This window comes from Bombyx mori, chromosome 23, assembly GCF_030269925.1.
Source record: "Bombyx mori chromosome 23, ASM3026992v2".
Lineage (NCBI taxonomy): Eukaryota > Metazoa > Arthropoda > Insecta > Lepidoptera > Bombycidae > Bombyx > Bombyx mori.
Genome location: NC_085129.1, coordinates 2,149,247 through 2,170,425, shown reverse-complemented (window position 1 = coordinate 2,170,425; position 21,179 = coordinate 2,149,247). Strand labels below are relative to the sequence as shown.

The 21,179-nt window shown below is 37.0% G+C and overlaps 1 protein-coding gene across 1 annotated transcript in view; it reads left to right on the top strand.

Moving 5' to 3' along the window:
• The window catches only part of LOC101745469 (serum response factor homolog), a 310,721-nt gene that overhangs the window by 30,376 nt on the left and 259,166 nt on the right, over positions 1–21,179 (top strand). The window lies entirely within an intron of this gene.

The window sequence follows — 21,179 nt, the reverse complement described above, 5'->3', positions numbered from 1 at the left end:
CAGACCGGTTTATTTGTCGGAGCGACGCTTCGGAAGTAGGAGCGGCTCCTAGCTTTACTATTGATTCATTATGATCAATGAATCGGCCTTTCATTCTGGCTTCGTACAAAAACACCGTCCGCAACAGTCGAACGTATTCTAATAATATTGATTACTACAAATCGTAGGAAGTTTCTAGCAATCACTGTTCTATTAGCATCTGGATCTAGGATAATGAAAAAGCCGTCAATCAATTCAGAAAATATACATCGAATATTTAACGCAGTCGGGGCGCATCGGGTGTTAAATTTAACCAGATACAGTTTCCAATTAACAAGGGAGTCTGTTGTCGCTCCGGGTTCTAAGCCCCTCGTCATACGGATTATCAAGAAACTTAATTGAAAATTACTTTCGGAGGTACCGGAGCGATCATTATAAATTCTCCTGTCAAACTCGACGTGCGCAATCATGTTATAGAGAAAATCGATGTGTGTAACGACGGGAGCTTTCTCGTCTCGATACCGCAATCCGATCGATTCATATATCACATCGTATGCCTTACGTCGTAACACTAGCCTATCGAAGGCCCGTCGTCTCATTCGCGAGAATTGTTAATCAATGAACATTAGTGTTGATCTACAACGAGGCCAAATACGGCTCGGCGACGAATCGATTCATTCGGATGCTCGATTCCGATTCATCAATAACAACTGTGAAGACTGTTCGCGTCTCTAATTGGGCACTATTTATTCATCGATTTGTGCCCGGTAGTCGGTTCACTGCTGTCGCGCCGCGTGCATCCGACGATTAGTCCTCGTTCCTAATTTGCATATCGTTTTAGTTTCGAAGGCATCCGGCGCCCACCGCGTCTTCGCCCTCGACCGATATCGATTAAACATCTTTGATTATAAAACGACGAAATTCAATTCGCTTTTGAATCAACCGAAGACACGTGGGTAGTTCACACCGATCTGTGCATGACACACACGATAACAGGTCCCGACTTTATCAGCGCTCTTTGTTCGCGTTTCGTCGATAACTCGATTCGATTGAAATATTCACGCAGTAATTACGATTCCCCGAGATAAAGTCAGTCTGCGATGACCGCTCTTTAAGATCGATATCTCGTGTTACTATTCGTTGTGCATGTTTTCGTGAACGCGCCGCCCGTCGGACGTTACGGTATCACGTTTGTGTCTTAATATTCAAAGGCGGCATTTTTCATACGCTCTAGAAAAAGGTTTCACCTGTCATCGCTGTCGAGCCGTTTACATAAATATAATTGCTTTACATATTCTCATCGCGTAATGTCTTAGTATGCCGTTTCTTTTCCGTGAGACGCAATCCGTATTAGCGTAACACAGCGTCGCGGGATGCAGATGCTTTTGTGCATGAAATAGCGGTGTAAATGTGGAACTAGGTCAGTACCCTCTCGAGGACCGAATCTCCTGATCGAGATGGCGCAAGTTTCGTAACACGACGCAGAGCTCTCGTATACTCGCATTCGGTTTGTGTCAAATTCCGACATGGATTGCTGCTGTTCCGAAACACGCATGGCGTCTCGTCAAAAAACAATTGCCGCCGCCATAGAAGTGGTCGCCGCGAGTCGTAAATTATTGTCGTTTTTAGATGTTGTCTGACAAGGTGGGTTCGGGGCGGCTTTCCACTAGGCGCTGTGAGTCACGCTCCGATAACGTATTCCGCGCGCGGAGCTAGCGCGTCGCGTGCGCCTGCTCCCAACCCCGTTCCTTAATCGCTCGTTCATTCGTCTCGCACCTAGCTTTATTAACTTATCAATACTATTGTTTTGATAAACGTCTGAGACGCAATTTCTGTTGACTCATCGTATTGTGCGCGGCTAATGTGACCGCATAATTGTCTGTCTGTAAGCCGATTGGTCGTCTTGAGAAACACGGAGCCAACAATAAAGCTAATTTGACTAATAGGTGCGTTGTAATCATCGCCGCGTGTGGTTCTAGGATTACGAGATCCCGACCTGGCTTGGTTCTATGATTTGTTCTTAATGAACGCCGTTCTCTATCTATTGTTCTAATGCGACGCCTTTATGTTTTGTAAGCGTTTATTTTGTAAAATCGCATCGTACCAACCGTTGTCCGTACTAAGAAAACATATTTAGCTTTTTTTCCCCAACGTTCCGAGAGTGAGCATTAATTTAATATTTTCGGAAAGTACGCGCCGCCAATTCGATATTTTAAAATTAACTTAATGTTTGTTCAATTCCTGTTAAATGATCGGTTCTGCCCTGTAATTAACAGCACGCCGGCGGACCACACGGGCGAGAGATCGATGGGCCTTCGCTCGTTTGACACAAGATCAATATTCGCTGAACATCCCCACCGGGATCGATATAAATGAAGAGTTGGACCAACATAGGCTGGCCTTGATTCGGTAAAATCTCTGCAGAGCGACAGTCGCAACAATCTCCTTTCGGGGTATAATTTCGAGAACGGATAAGCTGGTTAATCGCTGAGACGGCGTTCCCCGAAAGACGCGTTTGGCCGAGTGAAATTTCGGAAGAAGGGTTATTTGTAGCGGCGGCCGCGGATTTTCCCGACGTATATTATTTTAGGAGTTGCGTCCACTCCGCGCTCTGTTACGGCAGGCCTGCGACCGCGCCGCACTGTTGCATAATTCAGGCACGAGCTCCGCCGTTTGCATTCCGATACTTGATATGTGCTTTCACATGTATTTATGGACAAGATTTTGTGTCTCCGTAATGTTTGGCGAATAAATAAATTGCGTTTGAGGCATAAATACAATGGCCGAGATGGCGGCTCCCCTCGTTACGTCGGCGAATGTAAAGTCCGACTCGGCCTCTCGGACTGTCGGCGTGTCAGCAACTGAGATATTTCACCGGGCGCCTTCTCGTCGCTTATATTTTTGTTTAGGAGTTTCGTTACGTTGCCGGTCCATGTCCGCGCTTACAAATTGGCTCGCGGAGATGCATCGGCGCCGCCCCTCACAAATCTTCAGCGGAAATTACGCTCTGACGTTTACATTGTACGTCATTCAGCGACGGCTAACGTTTTGACACATTCAATCGATTCGGGCATCGGTTCTTGGCCGCTGTGACAGATGGCTTCATAAACGACATCTGACAGCGCAATTACAAAGCGTTAAGTAATAGGAAATGCACCTAAATTGCGATGGCTCGTTGTGTCACATCTGAGGCTCATCTAAAGCCTGTAACTCACGTATAAACATCGTTGTACTTGAAGACAAGTAATTTGAAGCGACCGTCATTATCTCGGTTTGGCATCGGATCTCACAATTCCACTCGCATCTCACTTACCGCAATTCTAATGATTTGCGGCGGAGGTCCCCTTTTGTATGCGCTGGCCTCGTCTATTCGTATGCGCGCCACGGCCGGTACAGCACACTATCTGCGGGTCCATCTCGGGATACTTCCGCGACTGACCATCCTGATTGCCCTAATTGAAATTTATCCTCGTCGACATCGACCGCGTCCTCATAATACAGTTCGATGATAAAATTTCGCCCTTTTTTAAACTTACTGGATAGAGCATTGCCTTGTTTAGTTATGCATGCATCTCTGTTTATTCGCTCCCGTTTGCCGGACTGACGCGGGACGCGCCTCATCCATTATAGATTTAGTTCGGATTGTATCATCCGACTTTGCGTTTGTGTCGTTTCGATAATTGGAACCGTGATTATATTTCAAGTCGCTCCATCAGCGCACATCTGCAGCGTGTCCTTTGATTGGCATATTACGTCATGTTTGATTTTATCTATATCCAATTAAGTTTCGTTCGTGTTTGCTATTCGCTTTATATATTCCGGTGGCGTTATTTTTTTTTTAAAACTAAAGCTTCCTTTAAAATGTAATCTGTTTGGTACTAGGATCGTATGATGTAACGGATGTGTAGCGTGGAATTGATTAATTCAAAGAAATCGTGTCGGCCTACTTCCTAAAACTAAACTGTGAGACGCACATGGTTAAAATTAGTCTCGCTCCGAGAATAGCGTAAACTGCGAGCCGGCCGCGTCACATATCGTCCGCTTCACATATTGTGTTACACTTCATCTGATCAATCGTTATGTTTATTTGAATGTGGTGTTTACTAGAGACCGTGAAACGTAAATCTTGAGCAATCGTAAACATCGCAAAAAATTATAAACGTCTGGAGTGATTTGTGTGGAGCGCTGTGACGTATTTTTGTGGAGATAATGTTGGTCACATGTCCGGCTCGCGAACTATTCGAGTGAAATAACGGTAAGCCCCCGAACTCGTTTGAGGGAGCGAACATATTACATATTTTATCGTAATCAAAACCATCAATCTGTTTGATTGGTGGAGCTCACAAAAACGTACCAGAATGTGAAATCTTCACATCATCTCGGACGGTATGAGTCACAGTTTTCGCATCGGTTCTAAGTCCTGACTCTCCATTCAACATGACACTGTATTTTTACAATAATTGTTCAAACAATGTTTTCTTGTGTTATTGAAAGAAACTTATCGGTCATGCTTTTGTGTCGCGATCTGTACGCCGATTCGAAGGCACCGTTGTCTCTTTGCGACATCGTTTTGTTTTCGTTACATCTCCGGCTCGTAACGTTACATCTTCACTAACAACGGGAGAGCGCGGGTATTGAACAGCGTTCGCGACTTTAGTTCCGTGTCCATAAATTCAAACTAGCGTCCCGGTCGCGTTCGACCGTTACCGCGTGGGAAATGATTGGGCCGAGCGGAGTCGGTGAGGCTTTGTTAGGATGATTGTCCAGCGGAGTGGTGTAGATGCGCAGATATGCTGCCCGCATACTGGGCCTGTGACAGCTACGTGGGAATCGACCGGGACCGTGTGTAGACAGAACGTTTATTTGCTTACTATTGTCATTTTCGTTCACGTGTTTATTGATAGCGTCAATTTGTATCACTTTAAGAGCCTTAACGATTTCGTAGCTTCAAATCGAAACGTTCTTTAGAACAATGCAGTCTCATTGTCATCTCTTATATGCTAATGAATTTCGTCTTTGACATAGTTTGTTAGGAATAACGAAGACAGTACGGAGCTGTAATGTGAGGGGTCTAGAGACGGCATTAGTTAGATTTCAAAGAGAGAATTGGATCAGCTTTTACATTGTAAGCGGAGACTTCTCCGGCCCGATATCTGTGCGTCTCATAATGTATTCAACACGCGTGCGCCGCTAACTCAAAAGGCAGTTTTGCTCTGAAAACAAATCCTTTTGTGCATACGTCGATCCATCATACCTCTTCCATTGACAGATCGGGGGATCTTAAAAAACAAAAACATTTTCGAATGCTAATCGCGAGTACGTGCCGGCGATTAGTTCCGCTCTCGTCGGCTACGTGGGAAATTTAGTGAACATTAACCTTATAAGGCCACCTACATAAACGGTGATATAATTGTAGTTATTGGCTCATTGGATTGGAGCGGTGCGTGGGCGACGTCCTTCCGAGTCGGGCGCCTGTCGTAGAATGCGCGAGCTTAGAGCGCGGCTGTGTTAAGCTAACGACGCGTGCGAGCACTATCATCACCACGCGATTTATACGGGATCAGTATATTCTACGCTCATTAATTAAAATCGGAAATATTAAAATATTTTTTTTATTGCTTAGATGGTGGACGAGCTCACATCCCACCTAGTGTTAAGTGGTTACTGAAGACCACAGACATCTTCAACGTAAATACGCCATCCACCTTGAGATATAAGTTCGAAGGTCTCGTGTATAATTACAGCGACTGTCCCACCCTTGAAACCGAAACGCACGCTTTACGGTAGAAATAGGCATGGTGGTGGTACCTACCCGTGCGGACTCACAAGAGGTCCTACCACCAGTGAAAAAAAAAGTATTCAATTAATCGTTTAGTGTATCAGTATTATTAGGTATAGCCAATACATAATCAGAGAACTTTGACGAACCGACACGATGACTGCTGACGATTTCGATGCGTATAGTATCGTTAAATGTAAAAATAATTGCAGTTTAAATTTAGAACACAAATTAAGAAGTAAATTTTGAACAGTAATTATCCTCGTTAGTTGCCAATTTGATAACTACCGGAAGCAAATGGATAACGGAAACAATCAGTTGACTAGTGGCATAAACGTAATTTGACTAAAATACCTATCACCGCAACATTTCCTGTGCGTTCGATATCAGTCAATCTTGTAAAAAAAAAATTCCAATTAATTGCCGACTTTCGCCCAAGGAACTGCCATCAATGGACAGGTTCTTCAGGAGAATGTGCCTTTCCAAACTGTATCAAATTATATCTTTACGAAAGTAGTTGAACCGGAATCTGTAACTAAAGGGATTTTAAACGGCGCTGTAACTCGTAATTACGCAAAAAATAATAATTGAAGTGATCGTGCTCATACATTTCAAGGCAAATATTGGTAATGTATTGCGGTCATGAAAATACAATTCACAAAAAAATAAAAAAAAATTACAAAATCCGTACGAGATGTGAGTGGTTCGAATGAAAAAAAAAAATGTATTTAACAGAGGAAATTAATTTTTTGATGCATCTCAAAGATTTGTGTTATTATAGCATAACTAGAGGTCCCACAGTAGTCAAAATTCGACTATAATTAATTGGAAGTGTATAATAACTTTGTACACTATTATGATTGTATTTTATACTTCTATAATCACAAATTTCGCCAAGGCTACACTATAAAAAAATATTAATAAAGACAAACAATATTTAACCTATTCTCAATTTGACCACAGACGTCAAGAACAAAAGTTTGACATTATTGTCAAAGTTTTGTATATAGTATGCATGCGTGTGTGCGTCAAATACATGGTATGTAGTTTTCTTTATTGATTTAATGAATCTTTATGCACTATTTAAAAAAAAATTAACATTCTGCACTCCTTCTCTATATTCTCTATAAGTGTGGAAAATTTCATACTCCTCCGTCGGCGCAATTTTCGTAAAAAGGGATACAAAGTTTTTGCTTCACGTATTAATATATAGATGAATCATGTCATCCCAAACTATGTAGCTAGCGGCGGCTAATTCTACTAAACAAAATCACGCTGTGGCATCCTGAAATCAGCGTTGCTCTGTTATTGACAATTTGATGTTATTTACGTTAGGGTAATGTTGGAAGTTGGCGCTTAAACGTGCGCTTAAAGCTAGCGGAGGATGATTCAGCTTAAGTGCGCAACCGGAGCTTGAATATTCATAAATTTGTCATTAAATTAACTGATTTTATGTAAACGTGTAAAGTTACGTAACATTAAATGGTAGATAATTGAGAGTTATTTGCCAGTGGATTTCGACTATAGACGGTCTTATCATATGTTTTTTTTTAATCAATAACTTTCGATAACCGAGATCAATTGTATTTGAGTGAGGTAATGTCCAGCAGTGGGTTAGGCTGTGCTAATACTGAAAACAGCGATATAGATTGGATCAATGAAGACAATAATCGCGTAAGAAAACCAATTAAGAGTAAGGTTAAGTGGACTGTTTTAGATTAATTCTTCGGAATCCTAAGATACTTCGTTTCTCTGTCGATTGGATCGTTAAGTTGGAACGATATATTGCGTTGCGTTTATTTGTAGTTTGGTTTTAGTTATGAGCGGAAAGATATAACGAGAAAAAATATATTAATATACATAATTCCAAAGCTGATTTTCATTCTTATGACATAGTTTAAAAATTATCCTTATTTAATGGAACCCCCGGTTTTGAATCACGGGCTGGAGACGGGTTCGCCTTCGAGCGCTCTGAGGTCTAGATTTGTGCTTTGTTTAGGGTCGCATTGTAGATAAACAAAAGAAAGATTTACCAAATCAATTAGTAAGTACGTAAGATAAAGCTTTGAAGGCTGCAGTCTGTTAGCTTCTAAAAATGATAGTAAAGTTTTTTTTTTAAAGGATTGTCGTCTTGTTTCTCCATCTTGTAAATAAATATGTAAAAAAAACATTTATTGTTTTGTAACAATTGTTCATGTAATGTAGTGTAGCGTGACCGTATATGCGCATGGTGATTTTATAAAAAAAAGCGTTCGAACATTTATTTGTTATATTTCTACATATATTTCTTGGTGTTTTTTTATCAGATCAAAATACATCGTTTAATACAAAATCGCTTACGCTTATGACTTTATCCGCGGCAGCGAACTGAGAACAACCACATTAACTTCGGCGACATGCGTTTTAGACATTATGATGACCGTCACGGACTTATTTATTGGATCCATGTATTTTGTCTACGCCGTAGTAACGTCGACAATATCTAGGTGAACCTAAGTCGCAAGAAATTAATAAAATAAGTTTACCCTAAAAACTCAGCTTACACTCTAGAGCCTTACCTGATTGTCACTCATGGACCTCAATAATGTCAACAGTTTTTACTGTCAATTCCACTGACGATTGTTTCGTGGCAGTAATGGGTATGACAGTTATAGCAGCCCATCTCATAGTACGCATGACTACAAAATAATCGGTTTTCCCAAAATTTATGCTTAAGTTGGCATTATAAGAAAATATTTGATTTGAAATATTTCTCGAATTCTCATGCTGGACAATACACTAAAATGTCACTTTAACGGACCAATCGTTCACTTATAGTATTAACTAGCGCCCCGCTCCGGCTCCGCTCGGGTCGTTCACAAAAATTTCAACGATATTTGACGTTGTTGTATTTTTTAAATAAAAAAACACTTATTGCGCCATAACTATTCTATCATGAATAGTTTTCGCAGGGCATGCGATGTAAAGAATATTTTAAGTAATTTCTTACCCCTTGGGTTACATTATTGGAGTTTTAGTAAGGATCCCTAATTTATTTCAAAAAAGATTATAGTCTATGTCACTCGGGAATAGTGTAGCTTCCAAACAGTGAAATAATTTTTCAAATCGGTTCAGTAGTTTCGGAGCCTATTCAATACAAACAAACAAACAAACAAACCTTTCCTCTTTATAATATTAGTATAGATAAAGTAAAAATGATTTTTATGAGTGGATTGCTCTCGTTTCGCCGTAGTATCATTGCATCAAAACTGATTATTACACTGAAACGCGAGTTGAATGAGTGATTAAGTTGCGTGAGTCAACGGTGCGTTGCGCGGAACTAAAAATAATAAAAGATTCCGTTTTTCTTTTTTGTTTCATTCAATACAAAAAATCGTACAAATATTGAGCACAACTTAGCTTGTTAGAATTCAAATTAATATCATTTATCTGCACACAAGTTGCTGTCGTATTGTAAATACTAAATGGCTTTTATTAATATTGAGAATTTATAAAAATTGAATGGAGTTATTTTAGTCACAATAAAAAAAAGCTTGTTTAGATGGGTGGACGAGCTCACAGCCCTTCTGGTGTTAAGTGGTTACTGGAGCCCATAGACATCCACAACGTAAATGCGTCACCCACATTGAGATATAAGTTCTAAGGTCTCAAGTATAGTCACAACGGCTGCCCACCCTTCAAACCGAAACGCGTTACTGCTTCACGGCAGAAATAAGCAGGGCGGTGGTACCCACTCGCGCGGACTCACACGAGGTCCTACCACAAGTAAAACTGTCTACACTAAAATAGGGACTAAAAATCGAATCGATTTCCAGAATCGAATAGTTTGAAACTTGCGAACCCTATTGACTTATTATCAACGTCGATAAGAGCGACGAAGGCTGTAACCATACGGCGTTTTCATCTACCGATATCAGCTAACAGAGAAAGGCTTTGTTTCGCTAATAAAACTCATATTCTTGAATGAAAGCTAGCAGATCTGATCGGTTGCATCACAAACCGAAAGTGGCAATAAAATGAGGGGCCTTGACAGTGTTGCCGAGGCCTGTGACATTGCGTTTGAGGCAAACCGTCTTTTTCGCACCTGTGCTCGTTCCTTAGTGTTAGACAAGGAGGGCGTCGAGGCTCGCACTTCCGCCCGCCCACGGAGACACCCACGCGCTGCTCACTTTTAAAATTACTGCTCTCGTGTAAGCAAAATTGTTATCTGTTACAAACTTTTAAATCACGTTTTTATATTAACTTAAACAACCAACTCAACCCGGTTTCGTTTGTGCAAACTTTAAATTTTTACTTAATAGGTACACAATTTTTGATTCTAAACTTAAAGAATGTTTGGAAGCTAACTACATCAAAATACGCCCCCCTCCCTCGCGTTACACACCTCGTTGTTGAGGCCCATGGCTTCTATGATCTAGGGAAGCATTTCTCGACAAATCATTCATTCTTCTTTCCGAGAGAGTTGGTTTAATTTGGTCGAGCAGTAGCGGCTCCGGCTCCTTTGAAAAACACTCAAACCACACTGGCCGGATACACACGGACGGAACCAGAAGACTTCGTTCATAATATAATTTTGCACGTGACATCACCTCCGTAGGTGGTTGTTATGATAAAATTATCCGCCACTTTCGCAATGTTATGGCTCAATACCGGCATCGAAAATAATATTCGTGTCACGCGGAACAACGGTTGTGAAAATCTTTTTATGAATACGCTTTTATTAGCTTCAGACGTATGTATGTTACTATGTATACTTGTAACGGAATCTTTGAACATGATTTTGACCCCTTCAAAACGTCGGATTAACTCGAAATTTAGTATACTTATTAAGGACTTAAACATTGCCACCGATGGCAATTAAACATTATAAAAAAAAAATTGATAAAATTAAAATTCAACTAAAAAATGAAAAATAAATAATAGTTTAAAAAACTAACAAAATACGCTTTTATAGAAAATCAAACGCTGTTTTACAATAAAATAATTTTTTCTTAGATTATTTTAATTCAAATTTATTAAAATTTATTTTCTATTTTTTAGGTCAATTTTCTATGTAAGCGTATTTAGTTAGTTTTTTTTTTAAACTATTATTTATTTTTGTTATAATATCGGCTAAGACGTTTTGTAGTCGCTACGTGTATATACACTTGTCAAAGGACGCTCCCTCGTCTTAGAACAACACAGTACAGGCCTAAATGAGAAAGATCAGTAATATTGATATTATACTAGATTAAGCACGCTTTAAATGTTTTAATTGAAGACTTTTGCTAATTCGTTTCATTACTGCCCGAACCCGATCTCGATCCTCAAGAGTCAAACGACAGGAGTCATTAGAGCCGTCATAATTAATCGATAGAGATCAAAACCGGAATGATGCATAGCGTACGAGAAAAACAAACGTGACTCGATTCACCAAAACACCAAGAACGTGTGGCGCATCATAATAAAACCGCCAAGTACACACACGCAGGGCATGTAAATTGGTTTTAGATAAACCGGCATACGTTTCCCGCGAACTGTGTTAAAATTCACAACGAGAAAACATTAGCGAATTGTGGCCACATTTATCTGTTAATGAAAGTAAATTTTTAGTTATTGGCTATTACGTATCTAAGCGCAGAGCTGCGTTAAATTACATTCCCGTGTTTTATTTTGTGTTGGCAGAATTGGATATTGTTCGATTTTTAGAAGCTTATCTTTAGAACACGTCCGGACATCATGTACTTAACAGCTTAAAGGTTGATACTCTTATGCATTTTACTCATGTAATTCTCAGGCCATTAATCGAGTGCCATCCTCTAATTAGTTCGTAAGCTACAACGATTTTAGAACACATCGATTCTAATAGGTTTTTATTTAAGTTTCACATTTTCCACTGGTGCTATGTTGGTGCTGCCGCGGTGACCACGGTTTCATTCATTTGTACGTGATCTCTATAAATAAAAATAAATTATTTACCGCTTAGGATATAAAGTGTGAATTTGAATGTTACAAAAAAAAAAAGTTTTTTTTTCTTCTTTCGAATGTTGGCATCACTGTTTTCAGTGCAAGTTCACACTTCGTAAATTAGTTGTAGATATTGATATGAGTTCCGTTATTGATACCTGTATGAGAAACATAACATTCCGAGTGTGCGCTTAATTATGTATGTTTGTGGTCAATCAACATTAGTTTTAAGGCATGTCGTTTGAACGGTTGTTTTATTTAAAAAAAAAATTAAACCGACTGATACTTCATTGCACTGTGGCGTCGTCATTGACGATGGCGACCACGTTTTTTTATTCTCTCTCTCTCAAAATGAGCTATTGAATGTTAGTCGGCTCACTAGTTCAATTTTACTAGTTTTTATACTGTCGTAAGAAACATTATTAAATTTAAAGATATTACTAGTAAAATTGGATCTCCCTATTTGTAATTATATAATAATAACAAAAACAAAGAAAATAATATGTTAAATGTTAATCGATGTATAACAAAATAATAGCGTTGATGGCTGTACGTATAACATAATCACGAATTGGCCGACTTTAAAAAAAATAGCAGGAGGTTATCAATTCTACTGCATTTTTTTAATATGCTACTCTAACTTTTTTGGGTCAAAATATTTTGTTGTTTTTTTTTAAAGATAGCGCTTAATGATATGATGATATTCTTATTTTATAAGGCCGAAGCCGATAATCTTTTTTACTTTTTAATTTTTCATAGTTTTGGTGTCTTTTGTTTTTCTGGAATACATTTATATAGTAATGTGGTGGTATGGGGCTTTTGAAGCATTTATTCGGCTGCTACATTAAGAAAGGTGCTTAGAAGCGTCAAAATTCACGTGATTATGTCATATGTTACAGTTAATTAATGATTGTGAATATAATTTAATTTTTTAAATAATAAAATGATTAATAAATTTTGAAGCCAATACAATGTGTCTTGAATTCACTAAGTGTCTTATAAAGTGCCTTAAGAAAACCCAAGTGATTACGTATATTACATGTGCGTATTAATAATCGAAGGAAGTGACAAAATTTCAGTATTATTAAGTACTTATTAAACGGTCAACGAACTCGTAAGCTTATTTTTTTTGAAAAAAAAAAACCTTAACATTTATTTATTATTTTATTTAGAATCTCATTTTTTTTTGTCGTAAAAACATTTTTTTTGTCTTAATTAATGATGATTTTATGGATGTTTGTTTTAGAAAGTCATGAGTCATGCGTGATCGCCACATTGTGAATTTCTGTTCGATTATCTTTAATATATATATAAAACAAACGTGTATAATATTCACAGATTTATTACGAAATATGATACCGGCTATTGAAATTCGAACTCTCCCTACAGACAAGCTTATAATCATCGCACAATCTTTGTAAATTTATTCACAACTAGCTGACCCGGCAGACTTCGTAGTGCCTCAGTCGATAAATAAAAGACCTAAAATTTTGTATAAAATAAACTTAAAGCAAAAAACAAAAAGGAAAAACAAAATTGTTATTTTTATTTAATTCCGAGCAATTTCATATTTATCTACCTTTCAAACCTTTTCTGGACTTCCACAAATAATTCGAGACCAAAATTAGCCAAATCGGTCCAGCCGTTATCGAGTTTTAACGAGACTAACGAACAGCAATTCATTTTTATATATATATAAATTTACAAACCGACAAACAAAGGTCGTGCGTGATACATCATGTGTTTGCAGAACAAAATTGAGTTTTTCAACGACTCTCGCTTCTCATACGAAACTTTTGAAATATGTGTGACATGTAATAATTGGGTATGCCCGCTCGTAAGCCTGTCCGTAGCGAAGGTACACGCAAGTACTTACTTCAAGGGAAAATAACTGTATGTACTTAAAGCGCTCTGCTTCAAAAAAAATGTAACTCTACTTTATAAAATTGTCTCAAATTTTGCTCTCTTTCTAATTAAAAGACAATTAACAATATAAAAAGCTCTATTGAAATTCTTCATGAAGCTCTCCTTTGGGATTTAAATTGGTATGTTGTAAAACAAAATACTTCATTTAATGCCTAATTTTGAAATTCGTGTGATGTACAACATATGGACATTTTCCCTTAGAACATTGAATGTTGATATCATGAACTTGTTCTTACAATTAATCTGTGCACACAGATAAATTTAATTCTAATTACGTACAAGTGACGTAGAAGTTAAGGGTGTTTAAAACAAATAGTAGAACAAAAGTTAGTACATAAATATTTTTGTGTCAAATTTTTACACGCCTATACTGTTAACGTTTCAATTTAGTGTTTAACGTCACTCGATCTTAGTTGACTAAATAAATGGTTGTGAGTACGTCATTATAACGTATCGTCAGTACAGAGAATGTCACTAAAATTGATTTTGTTCAAATGTGTACTTCCAACAGCGAAAGTGAAAACGAAGCAATGTGATAGAAAAAAATACCTAAAGACGCTAGATCATTGTTATTGTAAAATACATTTTGTAAATATGTACAAAATAAATAAATATACAATAATAATTTTAATACTAGATGCAAATGTTGTACAAGTTCTATATATTATGTATATTATTACTATTTAATTATTTTTTTTTTTGAAAGATTTAATCTACATTCTATTTTTTTAATAAAACCTATTTTATCGTTTCGAATAATTTATATTAAACGTGTTTGTACGGCGTCGCTAAAGGAGCGGCGCTGAGAATATAAAAAAAATAAAATGTTAAAAAACTCCATCAGGTTTTCTTGTCTACCTACCTCTCGGCACTATCGGAACTTGGGACAATGAATATGCATGGCGTCCATTGCCGACAGCAGAAGTTCCAATTTTTATTTATCACGAATCTGAGTCTATTGCAAATTAGCATTGCAATTTGGTACTTCTGTTGAGGTAACTGAGCGACTAATGTGATTAGGGATGACGGTCACGGGGCCCCATTTTAAGGCATTCCACTATCCTATCGGTTTTCGGCACATTGCTTAAAGGCCTGAAGTAATGTGTTCGAATTCGATGGGTTTCTGTCATGCTTTAATATCGGCCGTCATCAACACGGACCCTACATTTCATACTCCCAAAATTTTAATTCAGAAATTTAATATCTGTTCTTAAAAAACAGTCAGTTTTTTTTATATTAGTCACAATCGGTTTTTTAAGATACTTTGTTTCCGATAGTGTTTTGTTTAGTGATAAACAACCCGACCGCGTTGAAGTGCGACCTTCGCTTTCCCAAGGTACACTCAGACGTGGTCAGGTTATAGTTCTTAACGCTGTCGATGCAAAAAGGCGTAACCCTGTCAAGTAATTAGTTTCAACGCACGGACGTCGAAAATTAAGATCATAAACATGCAAATAATTATTCCGGGATCTTCGGTGAAGAGGCAGCCTTTCTTTTTGCATCGATTTATAAATAATATAGAATTAAGATTGGCCAATCTTGCTACTTGAAGTGATGAAGTGATTGGGATTTCGAAGAGAGAAGATAGAAGACTGATAAAGGTACGTTCATTTTTTTGTTTTTTTTTTTTCGTTTGATTTTATTTGAAACTAACAACTAAGGCATCCGTCTGTTTGTTTGCATTTGTGTTTTAGTTTTTTTTCTTCATGTGCTTTTACAGGTGTGCTGTGTACAGGTATCAATATGTCTTTTTAAATTTTACGTTTATTGACGAGAAACTTAAGAATAATTTTCCGTTCGTATTCATTGGAGTTGTTTTTTGGTGCTTTTTTTTTCAGGTGCTATTTAAATATTTAATAAAAATTATAGAATTTATTACAACATGTGGATTTCCATTCTCGATCCGAGAAATGAGTGATTCAATAATATTAAAAACCTACCGGCAAGACCAACTCTACTATCAAAATTATGTGCAATTTGAAGTGTTGTTTGTATGTATACTAAAAATAAAAAATAAAATCGAATTTTTTGGAATTGCCACATTTCTCTTTAAATTATGTTATACGTAATTCAAGAAGATATTCAAACTTGTACACAACGAGATTCCGCTATTACTGGACGATTAAAAGAATTTGAGTATGTAATTTTTATTTCAGAAACACAATACGAACTGTTTTCAAAAGAATTAATAATACAATCCTCCATAAAACCTCGTTAAAACTATCGCGAATCTACAGGGTATTGTCCGACCATTCATTAAAGCAAACACAATAATAGATGTAGGTAATATCAGGGCGCCAACAGCTCAATGCTTCTCCTTAAAATATTATGACTGTATGTGAATTATAAGTTTTACGTGACTCGCCACGGAGCTCATTTGGTTTCTTAATCGTATTCGAGTCGAGACTTTTGAAATTTATTCAACATCTGTGATTACTTTCTGCATCTATATCTTTTGTTTCGTAATATTACAGACGAAGTGATATTTCATATTAATTTAAACTGGGAAACGATGGTATTACCATCGCTTTGTGGTAAGACGCATTTACTAACAAAGTTAAAACCAGACTGTTTATCTTTAGCACTCGTGAAGATATTTCACGTTACCTAAAAATTACAGGCAAGGAAAAACGTATGGCATTTAAATTTTATTATGAAAATTAGAACATTTTATTCAATAAAAATTTAAAACGTGAATAAAACTAGAATTAAGAAAAATTTGGAATTTTTAGTGCTTGCCATGAATCGTTTCACATATTCAATGAATGAGAAAAAAAAGAATTCAAACGTATTTATATAAATTAATTAATTAAAACTAGTTTTAAAAATTAACTCAAACAAATTAATATAAATCAATTAATTAAATGTAAATGTCTCCTTGAATTTTTAATACGAATTCAAGACTTATCAATCATTTTACAGTGACATAACATAAATAAAATAAATGAAAATAAGCACGTTTTTACTTCTACTGCCTTATGAATAATTAAATTTTAGAAAGCTGTCTTTTGCGTTAGCGTATTTTTGCAACGAGGCCGCTGCTGTGATGATCGCCACTTGAATAGTTGAGAATCGTTCGTATCTTCATTTGGCTGTCTTTTTGTCATGCGGTAATTTATTGCGCATTAATCTATTGGATCAAAGATTTACTGGTGTTTGTAGAAGAAATTGCTTTTCGTGAATAAGGCCGTATTAGTTTTGAGGTCAATAGCGTCTCTTAACAGTGTGAAGTGGTTATTAGATCCTATAGGGCACATCTGCTCCGAAGACGCTATTCGCGATGAAATATCGGAAATCGTATTTAGGTAGGGCATAAGACTGAGGGGAGCTTGATTTGTCGAGCTAAAACGCACGTATTAGGATGGTGGTACGGAAGTTTCAACTGCTGAACAGTCTGGTAACTGTCTCGTTCTGCGAATCGTTCATACAACACGAGGGATAAACTTGTCTGCTAGTCTAAATACTGAGCTTGACCTAGAATAAACGTAAATATTGCAATGAGGCCTGAAAAAGCTCCGTGACATCGACGATGCTAATCTTTCTCAATTTTATCAGTTGTGTCACGCGAGTTTAATAGTTTTGTAAAATAGACACTTTGCTATTATATATTAAAGAGTTTTAGTCCTTAGTTGATATTAAGATCATTGCTATAGTGATCTTATAAATAAAGTACAAGCCTCATGAACTTTCACTGTTTCCTTATCTGCGTTAAACTGAGACCTGAGAGCTCATATCTCAAGGTAGATGGCGGTATTTACGCTGTAGATGTCTGAGCTCCGGTTACCACTTAACACCAGGTGAGCGGTGAGCTCGTCCGTAGATGGGTATCTAAGCAATAAAAAAAAAGTTGGAGTATTTTATATCCTTTTAATAAAAATGATTGCTAAATGTGGGTTGTATAAAAACAGACATATAGTGAACTGATTTATCACCCAACACAGTCATGTGCTTAAGTACATAATTCACTAAATAAAATAATAAAACATAATACATATCTAAAGAAGTTATCAAAATTATCACAAGTATAACTTTCAAAATGATTAGACAGCATTATGGAACAAGTCTATCTACTTCTAAGCTAATTCCAAGTAATATCGTCTTGGAGCTTACATAAAATATCATGACGTAACTCTTTATGAACTTGTAAAAGTTCTTACAAGTTCTGGTAAAGGTTTTATTAAACTTATTCAGGACTCAGACGATGTACGAATCGTTTATTATCTGTTACTAAAGTTATTTGATTAGGTATTTTCGGGCAGGTTGTTCCATAAGAATCTGGTGGTTATAGTTCGTAATAATAATATAACTCTTTATTACAGAGTAAGCATATAAAACAAATAACAAACGGTGACATAAATTGGTGGCCTTCTAGGCAACCTTGCAGGGAGAGGAATAAGCAAACTAGCATGGACGATGCTATATCTTAATAAACTTACATAAAAATATATACTTATATACACACATGTGTGTATATAAGTATATATTTTTATGTAAGTTTAATGCCAAGGAAAGTAGCACCTGTGACAGAGAAGCTGAGGAGTGCACGTTTGGGATGGTATGGACATGTGATGAGACGAAATGAAAATGAGGTTGTTAAGAGAGTGTTAACTAAGAATGTGGAAGGATTTAGAGGAAGAGTTAGACCTAAGAAGAAATGGATGGATTGTGTGAAAGACGATATGGGTAGGAGGGGAGTGAGCGAAGAAATGGTATATGATAGAAGAGTATGGAAGGAGAAAACATGTTGCGCCGACCCCAGGTGACTGGGAGAAGGGCAGGATAATGATGATACACATGTGAAAAATAAATACAATATAAGATAGACTTACATACGGTTAAATACAAATAAATACTAACAATATGAAGTTCGCAGTTAATTCTTAATTCTTTAAATCAATATTTGCATACATTGCCAAAAATTCGGGACAAAAACAAAAAAAAAAAAAATTAATTTTTTTCGCATTGGTTTTTCGATTCTGTATTGCAGCTGTTACACAATATTTGAGGTTGATTTCATTAAGAGTTGACCTCATGTCTTAAGGTGAGGTCAAAGGATTCTTTTACCATTTAAAAAGGAGGTAGGTCATAAACTCTTCAGTCTGTTTAAAGAAATAAAAAAGTTTCTTTACAAATAATTTGTCTCAGATGATTTGCGCAATAAGGAATGTCTTGAGGCAGTTTTGCTGTGAGTATTGTTAATACCTGAATCAATAGTTGTATATACTAGGTGGTTGAAAGAATTAGGAAGGAATAATTAAGTAGAGGACTCTTCTCTATTCTATTCTCTTCTAACTTTTGTATTTTTTGTTTTATTGGTTAGGTGTGTGGACGAGCTCACGGCCCATCCGATGTTAAGTGGTTATCGGAGCCCATAGATATCTACAACGTAAATGCCGCCATATAAATATATGAGTTTTAAGGTCTCAGTTTTAACAGTAAAACGGCCGTCCCACCCTTAAAACTGAAACGCATTACTGCTTCTTGGTCGAAATAGTCAGGGTGGTGGACCTACACGTGCGAATTGACAAGACGTCCTAACTTCTATTATACTACTACTGTATGATGGGAATATAGTTTGTATGTGGCTAAAAGTAGCTATTATTGCCCACCAGTTTAATTTTCTACTGCGACGAGGATGCGGTCTACCTGGTTGTGAGTGGTCAGTATTGGTCATTGACGTCACCAATGCCAGGGGCATAGTCAGGCCGTAGTTCACCGCTACGAACCCTCCTCAAGCTTTGTTTGAAGAAGCCCGTGTCTTCATAGATATATTGATTAACTACTCTACACTACTTTGCGCGCTGTTCATCCCTGATGATGAGTTTGTGTAACTGACATCAGTCTAGGGTAATTTACCAACCTCGGCCCTTCTCTTCTCCCCTTCTTCCTCTCAGGAGGCGCCGGAGTCCGACATAACCCAGTCCGTTACCCCCCTCGACTGGGTACCCGTAAATGGATTCCCCAGCGTTAAAAAAAAAAAAGGGTAATTTACCATAAAGCTAGTACAAAAATACTATAAAGGCAAAACAGCAGTATTACTTACTACTGATAAATGGGTAAACAAGGTCATGGCCATATGGTCAACCAGGTGCCAATAGGTTCTGCAAAGCTGTGTTGTGACCATAATGTGACGCTTCATAAGAGATGCGTAATGCGAATCATATAAAAGACGAGTGAGAGTCGATATCGTGACGAAAGCCGTTAATAAAGATCATTGAAATGTAAGTTTTCACTTGTATTCGTGGGAGACTTATGGGTGATTTCTGTACTTATGTCATTGTTGCTTCAGAAGTTGCTGAGTATAAAGCATATGTTGAAAGCAGAAAATATGCCGTTTTTTCCTTTGTCTGCAAGTACTTCGTAAATAGTCTAAAAATTACAAAAACATGTTGGTACAATAAGGAGAACTATAAATTAAAATGGTGTTTTTTCAATTCTGCATTTCTTTCCTAAATATTTTAGTCGAAATAAAAAAAGCTGTGCTCCTCGTATTGCTGATATCGTTAAGCAACGGTGACCACTCACGATCAGGTGGGTCATGTGCTCGTTTACTTATTACGGCAAAATATCCAAATATGCCCTACTTATCCTAATATATCCAATCTTGCTTAGGTCTGAATCACGACTATTTATTCACTTTGAAAAATCCCGAACAAATTTATTAATCTTTTGTTTTTTAAGTTATGCTTATTATTACTATTATTAAGTGATAATAGCGGTAGGCCACAATCCCAAACTTCAACTAAAAAAAATCGCTACATTGTTTACTTTCTAGCGAAAGCAGAACAAGTCCATACATTCGCTGTTATAATACTGCATTATTTCACATTGACTACGACCAGCCCAGGTCAACCTTCCACCTCCAACAGATTAGAAAAGTAACTGTTTGCCGATTGGAAGCAAAATTCACCTAGCACAAGATTTAAAATCGTTTGAATAAGATTGGTCTGTTAAAGTATTGGTTTTAATATTTTGACGTGAATTAGTAAAGACATTATTCCAGTGGACCCGATATTTCCTACTCAAATGCAAGAAAGGCTGTATGTTCAATACGTGATTGCATCAACAGAAAAATTACAAACTTTGTTAAATAGATAAGCAAAACCGTCTCACTGTCGTCATTTATCAAGTTTTATCACGAAAAGGCACACGGCTTCAATTCTTAAGTATTATTCATGTTGGGATCCAGGTCAGGTCGCTCAAAGGTCGCCGCTTATCAAATCAAATCAAATCAAATCAAAAATTTTTATTCAACATAAATGAAAGTACATACTTGTTGAACGTCAAAAGAACTACCGCCAATTCACAAGAACTAGCCTCCGTCCTGAGAAGAATTGGCAAGAAACTCAGCGGGCATGTTTTTTTTTTTTTTTTAATAAGCAATTATTATTTATTAATTTTTTAATATTACATTTTTTTTAAAATATGAGTTTTTTACAATGAGTATTAAGTATAACGTAACAATTACTACAATATTGAAATGCCCGGAGCGAGCAACTCATTCCCACTTTGTGCAATCTTCTAGATAATCATTGACTTTATAGTAAGC